This window comes from Mustela nivalis (genome assembly GCF_964662115.1).
Source record: "Mustela nivalis genome assembly, chromosome: 17".
Classification (NCBI taxonomy): Eukaryota; Metazoa; Chordata; class Mammalia; order Carnivora; family Mustelidae; genus Mustela; species Mustela nivalis.
The window spans coordinates 49810458-49835169 of record NC_139036.1 but is presented as its reverse complement, the minus strand read 5'-3'; the positions used below and the strand labels follow the sequence as shown (position 1 = coordinate 49835169).

Below are 24712 nucleotides of genomic sequence, written 5' to 3'. Positions count from 1 at the left end.
TCAGTTCTTTGGGCAAAGATCAAGCAGTGTCATAGCTTGAATCGTATGGTAAAAATGCTTAGTTTTATCTGAATTTGCCTGTGTTCCGAAACGTACCATTTTGTATCTCCACCGGCAGTGAATGAGCATCGCACACTCAGTGGCATGTTCTCTTTCCAGTGTTCTGGACTTCGGTTCTCCTAATGACTCGTCATTTTAATTTGCATTTTTCCGATATATGACACGGAGTTATCTTCTCATCTGCTTATTTGTCACCTGTGTATCTTCTTGACGAGGCACTGTTAAGGTCTTTGGCCCCTTTTTTATTGGGTTGATTATTATTGAGCTTAAAGAATTCTTCGTATATTTTAGGGAAGTCCTTCATCAGGAGTGTCTTTTGCAAATACTTCCTCCCAGCCTGTGGCTTGACATGTACACACATACTCTCTCTCTCTCTCTCTTATGACTTTAAGCACAGGACTTCTTATATATTTATTTATTAAATAAAATAAGGAGGGGCAGAGGGAGAGGGAGAAGCATACTCCCTGCTGAGCAAGGAGCTGGATGTGGGGCTGGATCCCAAGGACCTTGAGCCACCCAGGTGCCCTGGGACTTTTTAATTTTACTGAAGCCCAGCTCATCCATTTACTTCTTTCATGGTTCTCTATCTGAAGTCATTGTCAAACCCCAGGTCCTCTAGATTTTTCTATCTTCAAGAATTATGTGATTTCCTGTTTTAAAGAGGGTGCTGGTTTTCCTATTTTAGTGGACACATAGTTTGTCACTTCAAGAATGTAACCAGTAACTTCATGTGTGAATGAATGACTAGCGGACGCCTGGGTAGATACCCCACAATGACTTAGTATTTACAGAACACAGAGGACGAATCATCCACATTTTTAATATCCAGAATCTTAGTCCTGAGCTGTTTTGCAACAAGATTTGTTTTGCTAAAAATTAGAGAACATACTTCCATGCTACCCCAAGAAGTCATTATTGTTGGGTAATCCTTCTATCTGGCTTATCCTAAGAGTATTTCAGGAAGTTTGGCAACCAGTGTGTTGGGTCTGTAACCATAGGGATGTGTAGAGAGAGAAGGGGCTGTGTTGACTACGAACAAAAATTGCTTGGATTCCATGCAAGCCTTGTCCGTATTCTGTGACAGTAGTTACCGCTCAAGAAACCCGTTGTAGACCCCAGTAGCATCACAACTCTTCTGGAGCTGTTTCTGTATACTTCGTATTGTGTAAAATCCAACATTAAAAAGCACAAAGTTTTGGGGCGCCCGGGTGGCTCAGTCAGTGAAGTGTCTGCCTTCGGTTCAGGTCACGATCCTGGTGTCCTGGGATCGAGGCCCACATGGGGCTCCTTGCTCAGTGGGGAGAAACGTTGGTTTTTTAAATAAAGAAATCCTCCTTTCCACTTCCTTTTCAGGGTGCATACAGGATACCCCAAGTAGGCGCTTCACCCCTTGGTCATAAAGAAATGGGAAGTCAGTATGGGGATTTGAACTGTGACCTCTTACTTCGTAGAGAAAAATCAAAATGACTCCCGTCTTGGCTGTAAATTTGAGAGTCGCACTGGATACCATGAGAGGATTCATTTTTCATTGTAGCAAGAAATTTCTTAAATAACAAAACTGCACCAATAGTCAAGGGGAACCTGCAATGGCGTTGTTTTGCTGGCCGCTTCACTTCCCCGAAAACGTGCATGACGGGCCTGGCGCTCAGTTTAGTAGATCCTTGTTTTCTTTGAGAATTTTAGAGAGTGATGACACTACATCTTGCCCTGGCTCCCAGGAGATGTGGGGAGGTTTTTTTGGGCATACAGTGGCTTGTCAACTTGGATTTAGGCCACAGCCTGCCGCCGACCCTATTACTTTGAGCATTGAAGACCCATGTGTCGAAAGGGTGATGCTCACGGTACTTGTGTTTCTTGTGACGAAAGCAGATGTCGTGGGGCTAATCTAGAGTTAAACACCCCCGTGATGTTACTGATGGAGTCCGTTTCCTCTGTAAATGAGGGTTTTTGACTTGATGCATTAAATTTCCTTGTGAGCAAAACACTTGAATGGTTTATGCTAGCTGGGCGAGCATGTTGTTCTGCTGGAAAAGACCCCTGCAGTGAATCGTAGCTGCGTCTGGTGCCCCTTTGAATTAATTTATTTGTGGTTTCACTATTTAATAACCTTTCTTCACTCTGAGGAGTGTTGATGTGACGGTCATGTCTGAGTCACGTGTCCCTGCGGGTGACTGCGTTTCCCTGCGAACGTGTGGGGCAGAAGGGGTTCTCCGTCCAGTGGCTTCTCATTAGCGGCTTCCAGGGACTGTATGGGCTCCGCCGGGCACTTCATTTTCCTTCTAATCAGCTCCAGCCCACGGTGAGGCTAGACTGCTGAAGTGACCATTTTTCACATGAAGTACATATTGTCTGTTTGGTATTTTAGGCTTCCAGAAAGGAAAGCTGTAGAATGGCTTTGTTCCTCCCTGGGTTTATACTGCCTTGTTACCCTATTAGAAAAGAAATATGCACATTAAGCATCTGCCTCTAGCTCAGGTCATGATCGCAGGGTCCTAGGATTGAGCGCGGCATCGGGCTCCCTGCTCAGCCAGGAGTCTGCTTCTCCCTCTCCTGCTCTCCTTTCTTATATCCTCTCTCTTGCTCTAATAAATAAATAAAATCTTTTAAAAATATATATATGCAGCATGTTGCCTCCCCGTCACCTTTTTTTTTTTTTCTTTACATGATCTGGAAGAAAACAAATGACTTTCTGTGGCTGTGGATCCCGGCAGATGCCCTTGTGGCCCCGTCACCATGTGTCTCTGTGCTGAGGGACTCCGTGTGCCCATCCGTGTGGCCGGTCAGGGCTCCGGCTGCCTTCAGCTCCCAGGTGTTACCTGCACCTGGTGAGCAGCTGGCTGACTCGTTCCTGCAGATTAATTTTTTTTTCCTGGAAAATTATAATTCACATTTTTCCTAGGGTCTGACACTATTGCAAGTAACAGAGTGACTAGCTAGGAAGCCAATGTCCTGCTGTACTGTGTTCTGACCTGTGGGTGCACTTTTCAGCGGGAAGCTACCTGGAAGAAATGCCCAGAGTTGCTCCTAGTGCTTCAAGTGGGGGGCTGCTCTCTGAAACCCAGCAGCCATGGCGTCATTCAGCAAGAGCCCCGAAGTGAACCGTGCAGGAAGGAGGGAGAGACGGGAAGGGAAACCTGGGTAGGGAGAACCCTGGCTGTGGGCAGCAAGAAAGGCCCAGATTCCCACTTACCCGTTCCTCTTCCCTCCCTCCATGACCATCCCTATCTATCTGGCAGTTCTCTGCTTTGGTTCCTCCTTTCCTAGCAGAAATGATGAAAGGAAGTAACTCAGCTCCAGTCCCTTCTGGGATCATCACTTTCCAGTAGACTTTCTGGCTACTCAGCACCAAGAGGGATGTGAGGACGGCGTTCGAGTCTCCATCAGGCCCCCCTTTCCCACTTCCCCTGCAGAGGCTTCGTCTCCAAAGGTTAGGGAGTCCCTGCTTGTAGTTTCCCCCTCTTTCTCCTGTGGGGGCCACATCCAGTCACCTGTCACCTCAAGACTGCTAGGGAGCACACCCTGATCGTAGCTGGCAGGGGTGGGGAGGCACCTGTGCCTTTCTCAACTGGCTTCCAGGTGCTCTGCTGGGAACCATGCATTTGCTGTAGGTAGGGTATCCTGTCACTCCACAAGGGCTTGCTCGGAGCCCAGTTCTCCCACTCCTGGTGCTCCATAGCCAGCGCGATGACATGTAAGGCTAAGTAACGGGAGCTCTGCTTTCTGTTTCGAGTCTCACACGGTCACTGGATAAAAGATGAAATGAATGAAACTGAAAACAAATGCAATTCCTCTACCAAGTAATAACCACAGGCTAGCACCTTAGTACAGGTGGTCTTGATTTCTTTTTTTCTTAAAACCATTGATCTAGCTGTTGAACAATTCATCTATCCTATGTTATCTTCATGGGCTCCTACACATCATGTAGGAGACTCATTAGGTTGTGAAGCCTTTTAAAGAACATTCATTAGTCGTCCACCGAGCTGCCTAATTCGGTCCGGTTATTGAGGCAGCATTTGGAAGTGGGACACGTTGTCTGCAAATATATAAGCAAATATATAAGTTCAGTAGCCCAGACTCTGTTCCTGACGTAGACACCTGTGATCATTTGGGTTAAATCTCCAAGCCCCTAAGTAGAAGCGTTTGTGGTTTCTAGGAATGTGAAACTTTGGGAAGCTGGGTTGCGGGGAAAGTGGCAAAGCCCAGCGGGCGAGGCTCATAGGAAGCAAAAACCTCAGGATGTATGTGCATGTCCATGAACTTAGAGGCCTGCAAAGGAACACTTAGAGGCTTCAGGGAGGTTAAAGATGACTTGGAAAGCTCATGCTCTTTTTGGCAGTGACCCATAGTATCTACCTGTTGGTGCATGCTGCCTGTCTGGTGGGGTATTGGGGGTTTTGTTTTGTTTTGTTTTGGGAATGACTTTTTTGTGGAAGAGGAAAGAACAAATTTTGGCTGCCTGTCCCAGGAAGAGGTCACAGAAATGAAACCCTTGGTCACATGGGAACCCAAGAAATTCCCCTGACATATTTCAGAGCTGATGTTTAATGGACCTGAACCTGTTTGCATTTTTACGGGGCAGAGACTGAAACGCAGTTGGAGCTCTCCGGCCCCAGCTGGCTTTCGGGACCGGATCTGTGCAGACCTGGGAATTCCCCATGTGTCACACGGTTCAGACCTAATGGGCCCTGTGAGCCCTTCCTTTCAATACCAAGACGTCCCCTCTTGAAAGACTTGCTATTCTAGAATTTAATTTTGAGGAAGACCAGCGGAGGCAATGCAGTGCGACCCTGAACACGGTGTCGCCTTCTTGAGTAGGTTAGGGAACAGAGTAGATCAAAAGCAGTCTTCTGATTGGCTCCCCCCTCTTAGGCTCCTGTGGTAAGTAGCAGCTCCAACTAAGCATCTGTTTCATTAGATGACCCCCAAGGCTAGGTTTCAAATGAGAGGGGGGACACCTTTTCTAAAGCTTTCCTTAGGTCTGGCTGGCATCTGGTACCGGTATTTTCAGTTTATTATGTTTACACAAAGTGTCCCATGCATTCTAGAGCATGAGGCTGCATTGAATTCAAGAACTTGGGTCCTATTTTGGGCATACCCTCTTATTTCTGAAACTTCAGATGGACTTCTTGCATTTGCTGACCTAATAATTCATCTCCTGAATTTTTTCGTTCCCATGAGTCGCATTTATCAGAGCAGAGTTTATTTCGTGTTGGTGGCAATCAGTAATACAACCGAAGAAGGAATGAGTGCTCTGTGTCACATGTGTTCTGTGCTCTGTTCTCAGGGCACACAATAGATCGGAGCCACTGCTGACAACCCGAACCGCCCAGAGTGTTTGTCATTGCAGAGCAGGTGCTTGCTAATTAGCTCACGAACTCCCTCGGGTTATTCATTTCCTGCAGGGCCAGGGTCTGGCACGTAACAGATACCCAGTGAAGGTGTACTGAATGGAATGGACTTGCAACAATGTGTTCCGGGATGGTCACAGGCAAATATTGTCCCCTCGGGGCAGAGCAATGATTTTGTCCCTCTGGGGTTTTAGGCAGAGCAAATATAAAACATTGGCATCCTGGGGAGTCTGAATGAGTTGGAAAACAAATGGACTATTTTCCTAAATTTTCTATATCAGGACTAGAAAGCAACACTGAAAGTTACTTTTTAAAAATGAAAAGGTAGATGGGCGCCTGGGTGGCTCAGTGGGTTAAAGCCTCTGCCTTCGCCCCAGGTCATGGTCTCAGGGTCCTGGGATCGAGCCCTGCATTGGGCTCTCTGCTCAGCGGGGAGCCCACATCCCCCCACCTCCTGCCCCACATGCTTCTCTGCCTATTTGTGATCTCTGTCAAATAAATAAATAAAATCTTTAAAACAAAATGAAAAGGTAGAAATTAAACCTGATTTCTGAAAGGCACAGAGGGAGATCTGTGTTTCCTGGTGTTCTGTCCATCCTGTCCCCACTTGGTTTCGTGAAAGGTGTGGTAAAGTCGGCACCTGACTACTGGTGAAGAAATGGCTTAACAGGGGCTGCCCAGAACCCCGGTTCAGCTCAGGGCGAACAGAGTCAGCTCCTCCACAGGATTTTGAGGGTAAAGATGAGGAAGCAGAAGAATCAGAATTGGATCAATCCATGCGATCAGTGAGGCTTGACATTCAATTCACAACCAACGAGGCAACCTCCAGCAAGCCCAGGGTGTGTGTGGGCGGGGGGGGCTTGGTAGCTCCTGGAAGGTCCAAATTTTGCCTTGTGGGTTCCGGGGGCTGCGACCAGCAGGGGAAGGAGCCGCGCCTGCTCACGGCTCACAGCCACACGCAGGCAGACATCCGCGTTTGCTCACGGAGGGTAGCAGGGTGAAAATAGTCAAAGTCATTACTTATACCCCATGAATCCTGTTAGCATTTCTCCAATTTTCTCCTCTTTTTTTGTCAAGGGAACAGAAATCCATTATCAGGTGTTTCCACAAAATTGACCTCATATTTACTTCCCGGATTGAGTGCTCGGTTGCCAGAAAGGAAGTGAAGAGTCAGCAGAGTGGAAGGCGGGCTGCCTGGAGTGAGTGTCTTCCAAGGAGCAAGACTGCAGATCCGGCGGGCGCCCTCAGCGGGCAAACCCCCGCACCAGGCACTTCCCCGCAGAAAAGGGTTTTGGAAAACGGGTCCCGCACTCTCTCAGACTCCCGAGTGGTTCCCAGATGTAAAGTAGCAGGAGAATCTGGGTAGGGTCCACAGCGACTGCAGGTCGCTTTTCCATCTTGAGAGAAATGGGGCCTCTTGAAGAGACAGCAGCTTCTCCTGCACCATCTGAAGGACTTGAACCCAGATTTCCTGATTGGTAGCAAAGGGGCAGCTTGGTTCTCGGCCAGGCTAAAGTCCAAGCCTTTAGGGTTGCTTTTCCTCCCCTCTTCCTCACTGGGGAGACTGTTGCCCAGAGCTGGGAGAAGGGCCTGTGACGTGTCACCTGTCCTTCATTCTCTCCTGCTCCGGCATCAAAGATTCTTTCCCGACTGTGCAGGTGGGCTGCCCAGTGCTCCCACCTGGGCGTCGCATCTGTACCTGCTCTGTCTGCACTAGTCCAGGACTTTCATGGGATCGGCCTCCAGCCTTGAGCTTCCCAGTTCCCCTGCTCCGTCCCACCCGTGCTAACCGCATGGTCTTGTCCCAGTTTGCACACATGGAGCACTGCTGCTCGTCTCTCCCTCTCCACTGGAGCTGCCCTGCCCTTCTCACGACTCCGTCTTCATACCTGGGCTCTGGCACCTTCAGAAACACCTGGACTTCAGAAAAGAAACAGCTGGGTGCCCCGACCCTCAGTCACCGTGGAGTCCCTCTGTCCAGCCAGACCTTTCCCATCCCATTGTTTAGATCCAGGTAATGGTGGGGGAAATCTGAGCGTGTCAGTGATCTGAGCACCATCACCTAATAACCCGAGGTGGGGTGTGATTGCGGGAGCCTTAATCTGTGCCCAGCAGAGCGGTAGGAGCCTGAGCCCTCATGCCAGACAGGCAGGGTTGGAACTCTGACTGCTTGCGTGTGAACGGTGTGGTTGTAGTTTATTTCTCTCTGGCACAGCTGCCTCATCCTTCCTTCATTCAGGAAGAGTGACATGAAGACTGGTATTCATAGTCTTGATTTTTCTCGTGTCATCAGTCCCGTTCAGGGAACCCAGCCCTATACAGCTTAATATGGCGATCCTTCAGCAGTGTGGCCCAATCAAGAAGAAACAACACCAGTAATGCTATTGACGTTCTCCGAGATCTCCAGTAACGTTGTCTCGTGTAGGTGTGTGTGCACACGTGAGAACCTTGAAAATGGACGGGGAGCATGGGCTCCTAGCCGTGCAGCTTTCCTGCCCAATGCCCAGCAAATGTTGTCTCGGAATACGTCTGCTCAGCCAAGGAGTCAGACCAGTTGAAAGGCTTTTGTCACTCTGCACCTTGCAAAAGTGCCATCTCTTAAAAAAGTGCCAAATCTTAAAAAAATATTAAAAAAAAAAGCCCAAAACATGCTGCTGAGACCATCCCCACCCTGGAAATAAAGCTCTTTCTTTCTGAAGAGTCACTTTTAGATGTGTGTGTGTGTGTGTGTGTGTGTGTGCGCGCGCGCGCGCACTAGAAGTTCATTTCTTGGAACTTAAATGATTAGGAGGAACTAAAAAAAATTTTTTTTTAAAGATTTTATTTATTTGACAAAGAGAGATCACAAGTAGGCAGAGAGGCAGGCAGAGAGAGAGAGGAGGAAGCAGGCTCCCTGCCGAGCAGAGAGCCCGATGCGGGACTCGATCCCAGGATCCTGAGATTATGACCTGAGCCGAAGGCAGCAGCTTAACCCACTGAGCCACCCAGGCGTCCCTAAAATTTTTTATAAATAGGATTATTGGGACGCCTAGGTGGCTCAATGGGTTAAGCCTCTGCCTTCAGCTCAGGTCATGATCTCAGGGCCCTAGGATCAAGCCCTGCATCGGGCTCTCTGCTCAGCAGGGAGCCTGCTCCCCCTTCCACCCCCCGCCTGCCTCTCTGCCTACCTGTGATCTCTCTCTCTGTCAAATAAAACCAATCGTTAAAAAATAAAATGGGATTATTGCAGTTAGTTGCTTTGGTAGAATGTGATTGCTTTGGGATTCTAGGGTACATATACCCACTGTAAAATTTATGTGTCATCTGGGTCAGGCCGAGTATCTGAGAGCCTCCCCAAGTATTCACAGTTCTGGTAAGCCCTAGTACTTCCACAGGCCGCCTTCATTTTCAGGCAGCCCTGAATCATCCACTTTTAGCTGAAATCTGATCCCCTGTAACTTTCACTCTTGGGTCCTATAGGGTTTCCATCCTTTAGGGACAGACAGAACAAGCTTAATCCTTTCTGTAAATACCAGACCTTAAAGTATTTGCAGAGAACTACATTGTAGGCTAAGACTTCCCTTTCAGGTGGAACTCCATTCTTTTTAGGACTTGGTTCTAAGTCTCCCCTAAACCAAAGAGACCACAAGCACCACGATGTGGGAACTTTTGGAACCCTGAATCATGTCTCTGGAGGAATGAAAGCTTGTATGGAACTTTCACCTCCTCCATTCTAGATTATATACATCTGTTAATGCAGCCTCTTTTTGCTTTTTGGTATCTATACTAATTAATTGTATCAGTTAAAGTGTCTTTGTCTTCATCTGTGTTGTTGATCTCTGTTATTCTATAGTACTGAAGCTACATTTGAGAATTTGCATTATCCTTACTATTTGCTGTTCTCTCAATAGCGTATAGTTTGTGGAATCAGCCTGGTCTAGCTATGGATTTTTAATATGGGTTTCTAATTTAGTCAGTTAGGGTATATACTACCTTTCCCAGTTTCCCTTCTCTCCACCCCCACACCCCACCCCCACTTTGGGAAACTTGCCTTCCGTGGGTTCACAGAAGTTACCCTCCCCTCTCCACTCACATCCAAAGTGGATACATTTTATCTTGTCTGCTTGTCAGAAAGTATCTTTCACAGATACAGGTATTTGCACATTGTAGGTATTGATGACTGTCTGCCTAATGAGGTGCAACCACACAGCTGTGGATTGAGGGTTTTGATTGCTATGGGCTAAGGTTTGAAGGAAGGCGTATCATGAGGAGCCCTCCTCCCCACTTGTGGTGGCCTGTTTGTAATCTTAGCTCGTCCTCTACCGCATCTGGACAGAAGAGGCTGTGGTTTCTGACTCCCTTTCTTGGTAGTTGATTCTCCTGGGACTTAGCACACTTTGGGGGTTTTCAGCTCTTGGGGTTGACAGGGTGGGGGGGACCAAGTTCTGCTGGCTTGTCCCTCGAGGCCTGTGCCTCTGTGTACCATGGCACTGCCTTCCCCTTGTCCTAGCCAGGCTTCCTGACATGCCTGATCCAGGGGAGGCCCTGGGCACAGAGGGAGGCTTTGCAAAGCCAGGAGAGAACATTAGCCAATGTGCACCGGGTCTAGATCAGCTGGGCGGAGGCTCTGTCTGTGCCTGGCCTGTGTGTGGAGGGAGCGGGTTTGGAAGGAGGTGGGAGGTGCTGGCGAGTTCTAGTCCTGTTACCTCTTTCTGGAAGTGGCAGCCATTCAAATTCTCTGGTGTGTGTTCTCTCTTCATAGGAAATAGAGCAGAAGGACTTACCCCCCTCAGTGGCCTCTAGCCTTGCCTTGTTTCTTGGGGTGCTCAATTTTCCTCTTAGTCAGATTCCATCTTTCCTTAGGTTTTATTCATTTCCAAATATTCTCTTTTTCTTAGTCTTGCTAGTAGTTCCAAAGACCATCTCAGAAGGCATAACGATACCATTTCAATGCTAAGAAAAGATTTTAAAATTTGGAAATGAGGCATAACATGAAGGGCCTGTCCTTTCAGTGTTCTACAGGGACATTGCTTACCAAGAGTACCCAAAGACTGAGAGTGTTCTATCTGCTTGTTTGATTTTTAGCATTTCAAAAACAACGAAAATTTCTCATCACAAGGAAAAGCTTTCTCTGGTGTCAGCATGAGATGATGTGTTAATTTATTGTGGTAGTCATTTTGCTGTATAAGTAAGTCCTACTGTAGACCTTAAAATTATACAGTGCTGTACATCCATTACCTGAAAGATTTTATTTATTTATTTGACAGACAGAGATTACAAGTAGGCAAAGAGGCAGACAGAGAGAGAGGGGGAAGCAGGCTCCCTGCTGAGCAGAGAGCCCGATGTGGGGCTCGATCTCAGGACCCTGAGATCATGACCTGAGCCAAAGGCAGAGGCTCTAATCCACTGAGCCACTGAGGCACCCCATAAATGTGACTTTTCAACAGCAAAAGAAAACCTTGATCTAGAATTCACATTATGTATCTTCCACTCTTAAAGGGAACAATTCAGTGGTTTCTAATATTCATGGAATTGTGCAGTTACCAGCAGAGTCCGTTCTAGAAGCTTCTCCTTATCCTGTGAGCAGCCACTTCCGTTCTCAGGCACAGCAAACCTTTCCCAGAATGCCTTACCGGGTGACCTCAAATTCTTGTGAGAATGAGCTTTACCAACTTCCTGGTTCCCTCATGAATGAGTTGAATAGTGCGCGCATTTTAAGATTTTTACCATTTTATGCTGTAGCTGGCTTTTCTCTTATTTAGTAACCGTTCTAGACACTTACCTGCTTCATTTGGCAAATATTCTCTTACCACCCAGTTGTTACGGCTGTGGAGTAATTACAAATCTCAAATGCACACCTGCCAACCCACTTTTCCTCTGTTGGACTCTTAGCTTCTTTCCAATTTCTGATATTCCGTATTATGTGGTTCAAAGCATCTGTGCCACTCGTCTGCGTGCCCATCTCTCATCATTTAAAAATTATGTAAACGGAAGCCTGCATCTCCCACTCCCCTGCACCCGTTTTGCCCACCTCTTTCCCCTCCCCCTCCACCCCAGCCATCAGTCTGGCTCTGTGTATTTATAGGTCTGAGTCTGCTTTTTGTTCGTCGTCTTTTAGATTTCACATTTAAGCAAAATCACACGGTATTTGTTCTTCTGACTTCCTTCCCTTTGTATAATCTAGGTCTGTTCATGTTGTCAAAAATGGCAAGATCTCATCCTTTCTTATGGGAGAACAAAAGGTTTTCAAGCAGACAAAGATGAGATGTTAAGAGTTTCATGCTTTGTTTTGGGGTTTTTGGTTTTGTTTTGTGTTGCTTTTTGGTTTTTGTGCTTGTCTCAGTCACTGTCCTCAAGCGTATTTCTGAGTTGTTTTCTAATCTCTGTGCATACCCCAAGGATGAGCACCGGGGCAGCATGAGTCATTCAGTTGTATTCACGAAATACCTGATTGGGGCTGCCTGGGTGGCTCAGTGGGTTGAAGCCTCTGCCTTCAGCTCAGGTCATGATCCCAGAGTCCTGGGATCAAGGCCTGCATCGGGCTCTCTGCTAGGCAGGGAGCCTGCTTCCTCCTCTCTCTCTCTCCCTCTCTGCCTACTTGTGATCTCTCTCTCTCTCTGTCAAATAAATAAAATCTTAAAAAAAAAAAGAAATACCTGATTGATACTTGATATAACACATGTAATTCTAAATATGCACTAAGGAATTTTTTTTAAGAGAGTCAAAAAGAACTTTCCAGTCTTAACACCTGGTGCTATAAACATTTTTAAAGTTATATTTTTAGTCAATACCTTAATGGTTGAATAAATTAGAAAATGCAGATGAACAAAAAAGTAAAAATAAATCTTCCCAAACACAATCCCAGACACAGGGGATACATATCCTTACCACTGTGGTCCATATCCTTGTAGATTCTTCCCCAGGCGAAAACATGTACATTTAAAAAACCAGTAAATAGCTCTATATTGTGGTTATTGTCAAATACAAGTTTTTTGAGGCATCGTGTCTAAGTGTAGACTTTCAAAGCCCTTTGATCTTAAAATTCTTGATGACGAGTCATTAATTTCCTTTGCCTTGTTTCCTAGCATGCAATTCATCAATGTAACCTACTCATTTTGTAAGGTTGATTTGTCTTTTAAATTTTATATCTTCTCTGTCTGTGCCTAATGTCCTTATTCGTATGAAAACTTTGTTCTCTGTCTTTGTCTTTCCCCATGTGCTCACCATTGTTACCGGTGGGCACTGGAATCCCCTGAACACTTTCTAATTTCCTTTGTGGAAACTTGTAGCCTCATTGCTTTGTAATTATGTTGCATTCCACATCCCTGATGCTTTATTAGTTCCCAACATATTCGATAACAGGGAGGTAATTAGTGTATTATGGCTTCTTTTGAATTGTCCTCGAAGATACGCCGGGGGAAATGCTACATGGGTAGAAAATTACATAATAATGCAAACAGATTTTTGTCCCATAAACTCAATGTAATCTCAAGAATATGAAAGCATTTTATTTATGGAACACTTCTGCATGTATTTATCTCTAAGAATTAAAAATGACCGCCGGGTTAGGCCCCTCAAATTTCAGAAGGAACACGGTACCGCATTTGCTTTTCTTTTTTCTTTTTCTCTTTTTTCGTGTTTGCTTTTATAAGCCTGCATTTCTAACTAAACGTCAGTGTCTTTTCAATTCTGAGACCGTTCCCACCCCTATTCCAATATTGACTGAAATCAAAGCCAAACCAGAACATTAAATTTGAAGCGCTTTTCCCTAACTTACCCATGGGAGCTTTGTAATTACGTGACCAAAGTTGGGGGGGTGGGGTGGGTGGAGCAAGCACTGGATTCTGAAAGGAGTGTTGACTAAAATATTTGGAACAACTTCATAATTTCCTTCCATGAATCATGACCAAGAGTAATATTTTCTTGGCTGATATGAATCACATTCCTTTCCATCAGTCCTTGATTTCTCTGACCGCCTACCTGCCTCTGTAGTTTGCATGAGACAGTCCATGCCTATTTTCATATTTTTACATAGGTGTTACTGCAGACTCTGTCAGATGACTGTCCATCGTGCTAAGAAAAAGTCCCTCGACCTCGTGTCCTTTTTTCAGCCTCGGCAACAGAATCATTTCTGCCACTCATCTTCCGGAATCGTGAGGCTGGGAGAAGAGCCCTCGGTGCTCGCAGCCGGTACCGGGAAGACTTGACTGAGGGTCCTTTCATGATCTTGAAATGATCAGTTTTGACTGTTCACCAGACTGGAGACTTGAAGCTGTTCAGAGTACCCGGGCCTTACTAATCTTCGTAGATACCAGGGTCTAGCCCATGTCTGGGATGTAGCTGTTGATCATTAAAAAAACATGGAACTTTTTATAACTGGTCTATTTTCTTTTTTCCTTTCTTTTTTTTTTTTATTTTATTTTATTTATTTGACAGCTCACAAGTAGGCAGAGAGGCAGGCAGAGAGAGGAGGGAAGCAGGCTCCCTGCTGAGCAGAGAGCCTGATATGGGTCTCAATCCCAGGACCCTGAGACCATGACCTGAGCTGAAAGCAGAGGCTTGACATACTGAGCCACCCAGGTGCCCCACATCTGGTCCATTTTCAAAATAAGCTATAAAATTACAAATGCCAGAAAAGCCTGGCTGTTGGCCTTCAGTTGCAACTGAATGGCTTGTTTGCTGAACGTGTTAAGGATGTTGACTCTTGAGGCGACTGGCAAAACTTTGACTTAAGAATAAAACTGTAGCCTGGAATTAATCAGGAGCCAACTAGAGGCAGAGAGGAATCTAGGCCTTATTACCCACCCACCCAGTCCCCCTAAAAGGCAGCTTCTTTCTGAAGTCTCCTGCTTCTGCTGTCCTCAGACTCCGTGATGTTTAAATTAGTAACATCCTCTTGAAGGTTAATGCTAAAGATGACTTCCCTGGGCTCTTGGTCCCCTGAGGATTTCAAGTCATAGGTTCCTCTACCTCCACCCAGAAAACGGCCATTTCACCACCAAAGGTGAGCAGTCCTTTATGTATAGCCCAGCAGTGTACAAACCTCATTATCCTGATTGTCCTTGTTATTTCGAATGCAAGTCACAGCTAGTATATTAAGTAGGACATACACACACAGAGTCAAGGATTTGAATTTTGAGCCTCTGGTGATACTCCTATATGGGACCTTTTAAGAGTTCTGACTTTATTAAATGTCTTTATAATCATGAGCAAATGAAGCTATACCAGTGCCCCAGGGTTTTTTTTTTTTTTTTTTTCCCCGAATGTCAGAGTTTCTATTTCATATCAATAATTCAGGTTTTAGAAAACAATTTTTGCTTACAATCACCCATAATCTTCATGCACCCTTATTTTTCCTGTTGGAAGTATGAACAGAACTCTTACTTCCTTGAGCTTTTCATTGCTGCTTTGGACTCTAGGGTATCCTCGGTCTCCGTCGGTGACACAGGTGAATTTCATGGGTACAGGTATGCTATCACTTAGAGCTGTCCGGGAAGAGTGACTTGAAGCCTTACTACTTGTTCATATCACTTAATTAAAATCTGAAGTTGATTTATGTATGAATCCTTTCCCTGGCCACGTGGTAGATTTAATAACTTGGGTTCCATGTGAGAAGTGAGGTGTTGTGGTTTTCTTGACACACAGCGCTGATTAAAATTTCATTTATTGAACGCTTTCTAGAAATTGCCTTGGTTTACATATATTTTTTTAAAGACTTATTTTAGAGATAGCAAATGATCGTGAGCTAGGGGAGGTATAGAGGGAGAGGGACGAGCAGACTCCATACTGAGCGTGGAGCCCGATGCAGAGCTCGATCTCACACTCCTGAGGTCATGACCTGAGCCACAACCAAGTGTCTTTTGGGTGCTTAACCAAGCGAGCCACCCAGGCACTGCTTTAACAAAGTACTACAAACTGGGTGGCCTAACCAAGTTTGTCTGTTTTGGAGACTAGAAATGAGAGATAACGGTTCTCAGCAGGGCTGGTTTCTTCTGAAGACAGTGAAGGAAAATGACCCTCTCTATGCCTGGGTGGTTTGCTGGCAATCGTTGGAATTCCTCGGCTTGTGGACGTATCATCCTGATTTCTGCCTACGTCTTCACATGGCATTCCTGTGTCTGAGTTTCCCCTGAGTACTGTGTCTCAGTTTCCCCTTTTTATAAGATTACCAGTTTCACTAGAGTAGGGCCCACCCCTGGCCAGTGTGACCTCATCCTAAAGAATTAGAACAACTGTATTTCCGAATAATTTCACATTCTGAGAGTCTGGCGATTAGAACTTCCACATAGGAATTTGGGGGGTAGGGGAGGACCCAAGTCATCCCATAATAGGATCTGGCAATTCTGCATAGGAGAGATGAGTGGAAATGATAAATTACCCTGAAGGTACTTTAGAGACTAGCTAGAAAGACCACTGTTACAGGATCATAAATTCTGTCCTGTGAAAGAACTCTGAGATTGTTCTCGACATATGAGGTGTACAAGTGACTTATTTTTGAAGTCTGCTCTGTTTTTTTCTAAGCAGCTTTTTGTCAATATTGTCAGGATGATTTCTCAATGACCTTTGACTCATTGGGGGAGGGTGGCTGGAGAAGAGTTTAAGCTCAGGGGTAAAATCCTGTCTATTCATTCTCTTTGCTTTTTATGATGTACATTTCCAAATACCTGCAAAGGGTAGTGAGAATAGACCAGATATGGTCTCAGAGCTTCAGTAATTGTTGAATTTTTACCAATCCTGTTTCATCTTTTTTTTTTTTAATTCTTGCTGAAGTCTGTTAAAGCAAGTTACAGACATTGTGTATTTCCATTTGTCTAAATTTTTAAATAGTATATGTTCTATTTTGCCAAATTAAAATGGAGAAAAGTAAAGCTATTCAGTGATAAATATTGCAAAATAAACCCTGGATTTTACCTTATAACAAATTAAAGGAGGGAAAACAGTAGAAGATAAAGAGAATGGAGAGGCAGAGAAGTAAGAAAGAGAGGATATGAGATGCCTACTCCTTTACATGCTTTTCTTTTTAACTAGACCCTGCGATCCCTATGAGCAGAAACTGATTTGACCACTCCTTGGCATTCCTGTCTTATAAAGTATCGGTTTATAGTAGGTGTTCAATAAATATTCACTGAATCATTGAATGAATAGAGGATGAGTGACATTCCACAAAAGGCTTGCGTGGAAACATAAATAGACATGCTCAGAAAAACGCATTTAGAGACAAAGAGATTCCTTCCGTTTCATTGCCTCTTGTAATCTCCGGAATATTTCTTCCAACACTGTGTCACAATGTAGCTTTTTTATAACCCTAGTAAGAAACAGGTGTATCCCCGCTGAGCGCCCACCCCAGGCTGGATGGGATTAAGTTATAAATTCAGAGGTTTCATCTATGCTATAGGAGTCCATTCTCCATTAAAATTGTGTTTTTACCACCTTCTGTTTTCCCAGAGTTCTGGAGCTGAGGTTTCTTTCATTTGCCATTCTGGGAAAGGTTTGAGGTCCTGTTAAGTGGTACACATTCTGCTGAGAGTACAGTGTTGGGTTCCCTCCAAGTCAGACCCACGCTCTTAGACTCGAGTTACTTCTGAGCAAAGGAAGCTGGTCATATTCCACTAAAATAAGATTTTAGACTAGCGGGGGGGGGGGCGGCGGGGAGCTAAAACACAGGATTCGAGAGCCAAGCTTGACTTCTTAACCCCAAGTCTCAGATCCCAGTTTGAGTCCTTGGAGACCGAAAAAATAAAAGACTTGAAAATATTAGAGTGAACCCTCATATAAACCATGGTTGTGGGGAGATGATGATGTGTCCGTGGGGCTCATCGGTCGTCACAAACATAGCTCTCTGGCAGGGGTATTGACAGTGGGGGAGGCTGTGCTGGTGCAGGGACAGGAAACCTGTGGGGAATCTCTTTACCTTCCACTCAATTCTGCTGTGAACCTAACCACTTAAAAAGGTCTTCAGAAAAAAAATATTGCTGAGAAAAGTCTGGTGTTACAGGTGTGGTAGTCTTGTGTAGAACGGATGCAGTTTCTTTTTAGGGTCAAAAAGCAGAACCCCAGGTTGCATGTTGGATGGTTAGTGTTCAGATCAGGTGTCATAGCTCCCAGTTATGAAGGTTTGATATGCCCTTATGGACCTAAAAGGGAGGTTGGGTTCTTGAGATGATTTCAAAATTGCAAAAACCCGGCCAGATCTGAGCTTAAAAATCAAGCCTTAGGATTCCCCTCCAAGCACTGTTGCCTGATTTGTCATGTACTTTGAGGGATTTTTGTTTGTGCTATGGAACAGCTGGGCCTTTATACGATAGCTACTTGAGGAATTAAGATGATTTTACTGCTGTATATTGATGCTATCAGAAAACTCCACCCAGTTTCGGTTCTGGGTTGAAGACTATGGAGATAAGGAAGAAGAGAGGCTGTGTATCAAGGGCCTGTTGGTATTTGTGTTGCTGTCATTATCTGTGTTCTTCTAGGTGTGTGGCTTTTGGGCCCTGAGGGGCCAAATCTCAGCTTTTCCCCTTGGCTCTGGAAGAATCCTTTACAGTGGTGATTGCCCAACTCTTCTAGAGATTCTTCTTCCCCCAGCCCCCCTCAGGCCCCAGAGTCAGGACTCTGCCCTCTCACTTTCCACACCACCACCTCCTTCCCACCTTCAGCCTTGGATGTGGGCCTTGCCGAGGCTCTTCCCTGCTCCTTGGAGTTCATCGGCCATTTCTCCCTTTGGCTCTCAGCTGTGCAGATGCCTCTCGGAATCGGGTCTGTAGGCCCCAGCTGCCTTTGGGCCTCTAAGCTTGAAGTCCCGTTTGCCTGCCTGACACATGGATTTGGGTGTCCCTGCAGCCTGGGGTACTCCCTTTGTCTAAAACTAAACACACAGTCACGCCTCCTCCTCCAGCCTGTGTAATTCCCGTGAGCCGTTGAGTGAAGCCCATGAGTTTCCATGTTCTAGTTCATTCTTACCTCTCAGCCCCCTTTGTACATTTCCCACAATCCGCTAGGTCTCCCTTTATTGCTTTAGGTATCTTTTGCTTGCAAGTACAGAGAAGTCTGCGTACAAGGACATGAACCGGAAATGCCTGTGTGATAGTGATCTGACATTTTCAGGTATCTTGTATGGTATATGTAGAGGTGTAGGTATATATTGAAGAAAATGAAAATCTGAAAGGGTCTTTGATGGCTCGCGTAGCTGCAGAGTCTAGAGGTGAGTGCCATGCCAACACGGAGAGCTGGTTTCTTTCTCCTTAGTGTGACAGGCTGTTTCACACTAAGGCTCTAGTCTTGGTGGCAAGAGGGCGACCCTAGTTGTGTGGTTTCTCTGACTGGTGACCAGGGGACCCCTTTCTTTTACACTCATGTTCAGTCTTTGAGCTTTCTCCAAAAGGTATCTTAAATCCAATCAGGAAGGAATGCAGGAAAGAAAAAAAAAGCCGTCAGTAGGACTTGGTGACATTAGAAAAGAGGAAAAGGTTAAAGGTGATTCTCCTGGGGAAGGTGGGGGGGGCGGTCCCTCATCATAGATTAGGATCAGGCGGTACTGGGGGCTTGGAGAGTTTCCCAGGAGCATGTGCACAGACTCTTAGAGGCAGAGTCTGTGCTCCTTGAAGAATGTCATCCCTTCTAGTAATATGTGATAAAGCACATTTACTTGATTTGTTTTCACACAACTTGAACATGTATCCCACGAGAAGACTGTTTTCATTGTTACAAATCTGAAACCAATAATTTTCTTTGAGCATGCAAATATAACATAAGCTCAGATTTTCATGACTTTCCCTACAAAGCTGAAAGTGGTTCACTTGCCTTAGAGATTTTCATTTCATCGTATCCTGATGTGACTCTACCTTTCATTAATCCCTTCCAGCTAAGCAAAATTTAATTAAAACCATCTCACATGATGGCAACCATTCATGTATTTAAAAAAAGGAACTCGAGGAAACTCAGCCAGCTACCAGTCTTCAGTTCTAAACAATGTCAGACTCATAACTGTGGTAGGTTTTTTCCTTGAATTTGGGATTTGTTATATAATGTGTACCCTCTCCCATTAATTCTGGATAGCAGGGAGTTTTTATGCAAATCTTCCATTTTACCTAACTCTGACCTAAATTGCAAATGATACAGACAGGTTGAAAAGGAACGGTAAAGATTTCTTGAAGAGAGATGGAAAGTGATACATGTAGTATATTTATTTTTTCTTCTGTGAATGTGGCAATCCATGTCCAGTGTAAACAGGGTGGTCCTGTTTCATACGTTGATGGAGGAGCATCAGTGCCATAGGGATTTTGGCAAAAAAAAAAAAAAAAAAAAGTCAGGCCTCAGTCTAAAGGGCTAGTCTCTATCAGCATTATTGACTTTGACCGCTGGTGAGTGAGATGAGAGGGTTGATGGGACACCTGTCTGGTCCTCAGTAGTCAGGAGGGTCCTCCTCTGCTCGGAGGACCATGCCCCCTCTCTATCTGGTCACTACCTTTATTAAGAATTTTATGTGATGGAAGCAAGTAAGTCTTTGTTGATTTCAATAACAAAAACCACAGAAAATTCTCGGAAACAGGACTAAAGGCTTTGTCTCATTTATGATTTCAGAAATATCATTCCAGGTTGATGAACAAAACTTTATTGTAAAATCTTCCTATCCTGAAACTTACCATTTTGACCATTTTGGGGCACCTTGTGCAACCGTCACCACCTTCAATCTCCAGAACTCTCTATCTTCCCAAATAGAACTCTACCCTTTCAGTGCTGACGCCCCACTCCTCCCGGCGCCTCAGCCTCTGTTTTACCTTCTGTGTCTGGGTTTGACTCTTCTGGGTACGTCATATAAGCGGAACCAGACAGCATCTGTCCTTTTGTATCTGGCTGCTTTCTGTTAGCACAAGGTTCTCAGGGTCCATGTCGATGCATGTGTCAGAATTTTTCCCTTTTAAGGCCAAATAACCCATCGGATGGATATATCGCATTTTATCTGTTCATCCGTTGATGGACATTTAAGTTGTTTCCACCTTTAATCATTATCGATGCTGCTGCTGTGAACCTGGGTGCGCAAGTATCTGTTTGAGACCCAGCAGTGGGATTGTCCGATCAAAGGGCAGTTCTGTGTTCACTTTTCATACCGTCTTCTGATCTCCCCAGGGATGGCCAGTTTCTCCTCATCCTCTGTGTCATACTTTGTTTTGTTTTCTTTTTTTTAAAGATTTTACTTATTTATTTGAGAGAGAGAGATCACAAGTAGGCAGAGAGGCAGGCAGAGAGAGAGAGAGAGGGAAGCAGGCTCCCTGCTGAGCAGAGAGCCCGATGCGGGACTCGATCCCAGGACCCTGAGATCATGACCTGAGCCAAAGGCAGCGGCTTAACCCACTGAGCCACCCAGGTGCCCCTTTGTTTTGTTTTCTTAATAGTCTTTCTAGTGGGTATGAGGTGGTGACTAATCACCTTCAGTCAGAATTTTCTCTCTCGTCAGAGCAGCCGCCACACCTCCTTGATTTACGTGTGATTCGTGTCGGGGGCATTTGTAAGGAGTAGTTTGCCTTGACAAGCAGGAAGCAGGACCTGAAGCTCATTCCTTCATTCCTTCATCAGCTCACTGTGTGCCTTTTTTTTTTTTTTTTTTTTTAAAAAAGCTCTGTTTAAATGAAACACAGAAAACGTCTCTGGGCTTGCCACTTGCCCGAGCTCACTCTGGAGAACACTGTCTAGTACCAAGAGCCCCAAGGCATCTGTCTGCGTGATGACTTTTGGCACCGAAAGCAAGCCCTCTCCTGTTCCTCCGGGGGGGTCTAATGAGCCAAGACCATTATAGTTAATTCTGATCAAATTCATGGGGGTACAGTGTCAGAAGGGAGTGTTTCTCTCACACAGAGCGTTTGACTTTCAGATTATTCTTTGTTGGGTTCTGTTCACTTTAACGAGCATGACTGAGAACCGCTGCTAACGTCCGTGGACCCGGCGGCATCCCCACGCAACCTGTGTTTCAGAAACCATGACGAATTCTTGACCCAAACGTAGGTGACTCTTATTCTGTCTTGGAAATCTATTTCTGACAGACGGTGAACAGTCTCCTTAATTTCCATTCAGTTTCCTTCCATAAGTAAGATGAGTGTGTGATTCGGATCAGTCGATGAAACCCCCTCCATTTTAAAGCCAGGTAACGTGAAGACTCCTTATTTGACCAAGCCTCCGGGCTTTATATTTTATTTTAGTCCTCCTACGTCATTCGCTTCGTGTGCTTTGTGCATTTCATGTATCCTCCATCCCTTGTTGGGCGGCATAAGCGTATCACATAGAGGATTAGAGGAAAACGATTTTGTGCTTAGAAAACAATTGAATGAAGATTTACTCGGTGACTCTAAGCTACAGGATAGCTTCATATTTTAAAACCTGTCATTTGGTTATATAAGCAAACATGCCCCCAAAGTCTTGGAAAATGGGGCCTCATCTCTGTTTGGCCAGCCTGTGCTTGCTTAAGCAAATTCTTGTTTAATCACCAAGGGTCCAGCTCCAGGACACACCATGGAGCGGGAGGACCCTTCCGTGATGCGTGTCTCCATTTCCTGCCTGCCAAGGTCAGACCAATATGTGTGAGATCCACACGGTGTGACAGAGCTGCCTGGTCTCCAGCTCTCCCCAGCTCCCCTGCCTCCATACAGCATGGTGAGATGAAGACCTTTAGAATTAATCAATAAAAACCGCTCCTGATTTTTAGCCTGGGGAAATTCTACGCGGACCATCTCCAGGTAAACCCGATACATTCAGTCTGTTCCTCATTCTTCGGCTACCCGAGCAAGACTTCTCAAATGTTTGCATTATATTATCTTACAAAATATGCATTACGCAGTTTAGTTAGGAACTTGAAACCCAAGGTCAAGGCCCACCAGCCATCATTTTGGAATCTCTGACCTTTGCTCATCTTCCCGGGGCGGCCTTTCCCAGACCAACGCTGTATGTAGCCCGAGGCTGCCACCACAGGGCTCCTCTTCCCTGCCCCTGGGGTGGGAGTGTGAGAGGGAGAGGAGGAGGGGGTAACTGGGCTTTCTCTCCTTGCTTATTACTCACCTAAGCAGGGGTTGTTTCTTCTTCCTCGTCCATTCTGAATCTTAAGTCTCGGAGCAAGCCTTACAAGGCCTTTATCTTCCAGGTTGCTCACATGCATGACCAGCTCTCAGAGGATCCGTTTCTCCACCTGCTGTTGGGTGAATCTAGACCTTTCTAGATGGGACTTTCATGTGGAAGGCAGGAAGGAGGAGAGGCAGCTAAGGTAGGCTAGGAGGAAGTAATTTTGGGGGTAGATGAGACTTTTTTAACTGCGCTTGCAAATTATACTGCATAGTGAGGGCCTCTTGGGATAAAATTGGATAGAAGACTTTTTTCTTTTTTCTTTTTATTTTTGAGGATATGGAAGAAATATTTGGCAGGTTGAGATTTATAATAGCATGGACCGGTAGATGGGAATAGAAAGGAGTGGTACAAAAAAGCCATCCAAATGGATTTGATAAATACAGGTTTCATAAATGTTCACCTGAACTAACCCCCCCCCCCAAGCCCCGTATGTCGAACGATTAAGTAAGGAAATCCGAATGCTCGTCTTCAATTCTAAACCCCAAATCCATGATCAATTGTGATGGAGAAATCAAGCTCCTGTGACCCTTTTCCTTGCATAATTTCGCTTTCTGATTCCAATGAGTGAGCGGTGACTTCGTGCCTGGGGAGAGTGAGCCGATGAGATGGGTTTGTGCCATCTGGGTTCCGCTTCACCACCCGCCCATCCTTAGGGAGGGTCGCCCTGGGGATGCTTTTAGCAGAAACATTGTGGAAAAAGCTGTTCTGAGGACTTGGAGGAGCTAAGTGCTGCCCTTCGTGGAGTCTTGGGCCTGCTGGGGCAGCCTGGGAGCTGGCTGTCCCTGGCTTCACTGTCCTCTCCTGCCCCCGCGGCGGGCAGATGTCACGGTGGGAAGGGCAGGCGGCCACGAAGAACCCTTCCGCGGGCACCTCTGCTCCCGAAAGGATGCTTTTCAAGACCTCTTCTGTTGTCAGCTTCCTGTGTATGGTCCCCTCCTATGTCCAAGGCCACCTGCTCATTCCGGGCCCACATATTTTTTTTTTTAATTTTATTTATTTATTTGACAGACAGAGATCACAAGTAGGCAGAGACGCAGGCAGAGAGAGAAGGGGAAGCAGGCTCCCCGCTGAGCAGAGCGCCCAATGGGAGGCTCCATCCTAGGACCCTGAGATCATGACCTGAGCCGAAGGCAGAGGCTTTCACCCACTGAGCCACCCAGGTGCCTTCATGTACTTTTTTTTTTAACAGAAATATTTTTATACTGATACTGTATTATGACCACCTTTTAAAAAAAAAAGCTATTTCATACCCTGACAGGGCATACCCACATCTTCATGCTCTGGTTATTTCATCTATCTAAAACACACACACATACACACACACACACACACACACACACGTAATATGTATATTTTAAATATATATGTAATTCCTTTCAGGTATTCATTTCCCTGTCTCCCATGTATAAATCTTGGCATCGTCTGTTACATCTTTCTTTCCTCCTGTCAGTGGCTTAGGACACAGCGGAAGGAAAGGGGAAACGATACTTTGTGTTTGATACAATGTAGGTGTTGACGCATATTACATCGCGTCATGAAGACTCCGTACGGACTGTGAAGGGACCCATCCAAATGACACATAATAAGACACTCAGCAGGAGCTTTGGTCCCTTGGAAAGTCAGGTCTGTTCTTCGGCAATTTCGCCGGCATCTGTTGTTTTCATTTCTTAGCAGACTGAATAATGATGGGCCATTACTTTCATTCGTAGAGCAGGAAGGAGGCTTCTAATTGGGCCTCCTGGCCCAGATCTCGTCCATTCAGTTCTTCCTGTTGCCACCATTAGCCCTTCTAAAGCACCGTTTTGTCCACATTACTCTTGTTCAAATCTTACGTGGCTGCCGACGCTCATCAAAGACATCCCGAGTGTCTTCGTGGCCACGTGGGCCCTCTGCGTGGTTTCCTTGCACGAGGCTTGGGACTTGTTCTCCTCCTGGGATTGCCATAAACCTGCCACCTTCTCCCCCTTCCTGGAACAACTGACCGTCTTCAGTTGGCTTGTCTATGGCCACATGTGCCAGGAATTGTGGTCTCATTGTTGGGAGGGGGAGAAAAGATTCTGGGGAGTTCTGTTCCTTCTGCGGCAACAACTTAGGGCTCACCCACTATTTATGGTGTGATATCTTTTAGCACGTTGTTCAACAAAGAGCAGTGGAGTAGTTGATCATACCCTTAGAGACTCCAAGCTCTCGAGGAAGGACTAACCAGGTCGTTGATCTTT

At 45.5% G+C, this 24712-nt stretch overlaps 1 protein-coding gene and 1 long non-coding RNA gene across 2 annotated transcripts in view; both read left to right on the top strand.

Moving 5' to 3' along the window:
* Positions 1-13757, top strand: part of LOC309851417 — a 30109-nt gene extending 16352 nt beyond the window's left edge. Inside the window, exon 2 of the long non-coding RNA XR_014304767.1 lies at positions 13423-13757. This is a non-coding gene — a long non-coding RNA (uncharacterized lncRNA). The remainder of the gene's footprint in view (positions 1-13422) is intronic.
* Positions 1-24712, top strand: part of PRKCA (protein kinase C alpha) — a gene marked incomplete at its 5' end in the record, with an annotated part of 383747 nt that overhangs the window by 123948 nt on the left and 235087 nt on the right. The window lies entirely within an intron of this gene.